This window comes from Sesamum indicum, linkage group LG16 (assembly GCF_000512975.1).
Source record: "Sesamum indicum cultivar Zhongzhi No. 13 linkage group LG16, S_indicum_v1.0, whole genome shotgun sequence".
Taxonomy (NCBI): Eukaryota; Viridiplantae; Streptophyta; class Magnoliopsida; order Lamiales; family Pedaliaceae; genus Sesamum; species Sesamum indicum.
This window is the reverse complement of record NC_026160.1, coordinates 4,579,028-4,582,586: the sequence shown is the minus strand read 5'-3', so window position 1 is coordinate 4,582,586 and position 3,559 is coordinate 4,579,028. Positions and strand designations below refer to the sequence as shown.

The 3,559-nt window shown below is 33.7% G+C and overlaps 1 long non-coding RNA gene across 2 annotated transcripts; it reads right to left on the bottom strand.

Moving 5' to 3' along the window:
- LOC105178743 lies at positions 482-2,870 on the bottom strand. 2 transcript variants are annotated; one of them, XR_849166.2, is made up of 3 exons: positions 2,247-2,870; positions 1,113-1,206; positions 482-651 (listed from the first exon to the last, which is right to left on the bottom strand). It is a non-coding gene; the product is annotated as an uncharacterized LOC105178743 (long non-coding RNA). The 2 variants fall into 2 exon arrangements; XR_849165.2 differs by having other exon boundaries at positions 1,113-1,202.

The following is a 3,559-nucleotide window of genomic DNA, read 5'->3' as shown; positions in this document are numbered from 1 at the left end:
AGAGAAATCGGAAAACAGATATAAGAGGAACAGGTCTTGTTAATTCACATAATTATACACCATATGTCTGCAAAGTGGTATTAAAATAGCATGCATGGTAATTGAATGAATGAGAACATAGAAAACTTTCATAAAAACGTTCACCAATAGAGAATACATAATCACAGAGAAAGAACCTAAACATTCACGGCCAACGTTAAAGCCTAAGCCCATTTAAACATGAAAGATTCTATTGTATGGAACTTTTTCTTAAGATATTGAAAGATGCCAGCCAGCACTACGGATATGTTTTTTCTTGAGTTGCCACTGGCCACAATAAAGAAATTAACATTAAAATAGTAATTTTTCATGACAAAATTCATAACAGACAATTAGCAATCTTTTTTTACTAATCATGAAAACTTGCATTTGAGCAAAAACATGACGAGCCAAACAACTCTTATAGCTGAAGTATGCAGTTTTTGAGTAATGACTTACTTCTTTCAGTTGTTTCTTTTCTTCCGTTAGACGAAGTATCTCCTCCTTTGATATTCTCTTTGGTTTCACTGTTTCATATGCTTTCTTTTTCTCTTTTGTATAGCATCTATTTTTATCTTGTCGACTCAGGATTTGACCCACATAATCCATTGTGCAGGCTTTGTCTTCACTTGCCTAAGAAATCATCATGAATACAGCACTATGCAGATTAAGTTACTGGTTTCTTCCGAAGAGGTTTTTGCAATAAATCGCAATGCTACAAACAAAAATATTAAAAAAAAATTCTTGATAAGTTACATGAACCTAAAGCAATAAGGACAAGTGCCACATAAGGTGAAACCGTAGCATGGTAGCATTACCACATTGGAAAATAAAGAGGATCCTAAGTGGATGAAAAAAGTTGAGAAATTTCTCAAGTTTTAAATATTTACAAGACTAACCATGCAAGAAGAGACCCTACTCCATATACAGCTATTAGTAGAGCTCATTATTTCATCAAGACGCTTGATGTTAACCACTTTGCCTGTATAACTTGGCGCAATAATGGGAGGAATGTCGAACATCAAAAACTTTGAAACATGATGAAGCAAATAACTTCATGCAGCTATAAGTACATGAATGTCAAAGAAACGCACCATATCTATCACGGAAAGCATCCCCTATGAACTTTGATGGAAGAACATTAGCTCCTTCGCACACCAATTCTTGAAACTCTTGGTTTGGTTCTACCTTGTAGTAAAATATGTTGAAATAAATTCATATTCTCAAACCAGGACTAGCAACTGGGTAACTTAGTCACCACCTCATTGGAGTAAGTGGTTGACTCAGTGCCAAGAAACTGTTTAGATAGCATATCAACTGTTGATACACACACAAACACATGAACATATATATATATATATATGATTCCATGTGTGTCTTTTACCGGTAAAACAAATAAATATATCATACAACTGCAAATAAGATAAAAAGAGTGAAAGAGATACACAGCAAAATCCCCTTCCCCGCACACCATTCTTCCAACCACAAATAGATAGATGCATACACCCTTACATATCCCTGAAACAGTTGTCTATTTCCACTGAATTTTTCTATAGAGTATTTGCAGCAAATTCAAAGAATTAGACGAATTTCCTTCAAAAGAAAAGATATCTTGTTTGACGTGGGTAGAAAGAGAATCATGGTAATATTCCCTTAAAGAAGCACTCTATTTACAACTCTCAACTTTCCTCTAAAACTCCTCCATGTCGAAATCCACCATCAAATGACTGTCCTCCCATCAACAAGAAAATGCACTAGCAGTAAGCAAATTGTTTTAAGCATCCTACTTCAAGACCAGATTGGTCCTTGAATTCACATTAATATTTAATGGTGAAATAATGAAATCGGATAGCTCTCAGTACTGCAAACCACATATGAGTTTTGATCTTGTCACTGATGGACATGAGATTCGCTATCTAGAAATTGGAAGCAACTAAGATGATTAAGCTAATTGGAGACAGACAGAAAAGGATAAACACGTTATTCATGACACCAAAAACTTGCGGGATGCAATGTCATAACATATAGCATAGTTCCTCCAAACAAGCCAATTAATCAAGAAAGACAAGGAAAAGAACTGCAATGATGATTTCATTTATAGGTAGATTGGAGGAACCCTCTTCACCAAAAACACCAAAAATTCAAGAAGTGAAATGAAGAAACCCTCTTCACAAAAAATTCAAGAAATGAAATGAAAGGAACAGAATAGTGCTTTTGAGTATTTTTACCAGCGATTTTTTTCTTTCTCGCATTTTGCTGTGTTGTAGCCAACCTCCGCCGTTGCTTCTCCTGCCGGTGGTGCCCTACAAACGGGCACCAGCAGGCATAGTCATGTTCGCCTCCTTGACTCCGCCATCCTCGGCGTACTCCACCGAGGCTCTTTCACCAGACTAGGCATGCAGATCGGTGAATAAAAGCTTTTCTTGATTTTCTTTCCTCTGTTTTTCTGGGTGAGAAGAGGACCGAGGAAAGGGGGCGAAAACATGTCAATGCGCTAATTTTGAGGGTTTTTCAAGATTGAAAATAACACTAACCCAGTTAACTATATTTATACTAATTTAATCAAAACCCCAAAGAATTAACAAAAAAAGCAAAATAGATAACCAAAACCCCAAATAATCATGTGGGTTTTAACTGGATGGGTTGCTAAATAATTCTGGTACTAGTTCCACAACCTCAACCTGCTAAAATCTGTAGAATCCGTATGGTTTTAAGTTTGAAGAATGATGTTATGTGTGTTAACAGTAGCAATTTGAGAGAGTACGAAATTGAGAGCCTCAGGTGGGAGGAGGAACAAAGGTTTTTGTTGCTTGTTGGGTTTCTGAAGTGACGGAATGTAAAGCAATGCACAGCACAGCATTTCTCTCTCTTCCTCTCCCTTATATTTTATTATCCCATCTCTACTCCTACCAATAATTCCTTGTATTTTTAAGGAATAATCCTTCTACTCTATACTAATTACTTTTTTAATGTTATCAATTTTATTTTTTTATATCAATTACTTTTTTAATGTTATCAATTTTATTTTTTTATATCATTAAATTTATTATTTTATATGGAGTGTATTATAATTCAATATATTTATTTAATTATCAATGTGTTAGTGATGACAATATTTTATATGGAGTGTATTATAAAATACAATAATGAAAAACCAATTATTTTGTTCTTTTTTTTCAAAAAATAAAATGAGTGAAAAGTCAATTAATTGACTAGTTAAAGAAATTAAATAGCATATTCATATCCAAAGTTTTTAATATAATTTATAGTAATAAATAAATGCTGTAACGAGCTGAGTCCAATTTGTTGATAGGGCTCAGCCCATATTGAATCTGACACTGTTGTTGGGCTTTGTATGCTATTATACTGGGTCGACTTTGATAGGACTCAGCCACATCTTCAAAATTAACAAGTACTAATATAACGTGACACACTCAAATTCATGTGCACAATGAATTTTAAATTTAAAAAACTAATTATTATTTTAAAAATATGTTAATTAGATAAATAAATTATTAAAAATATTTAAGAAAGGTATGAG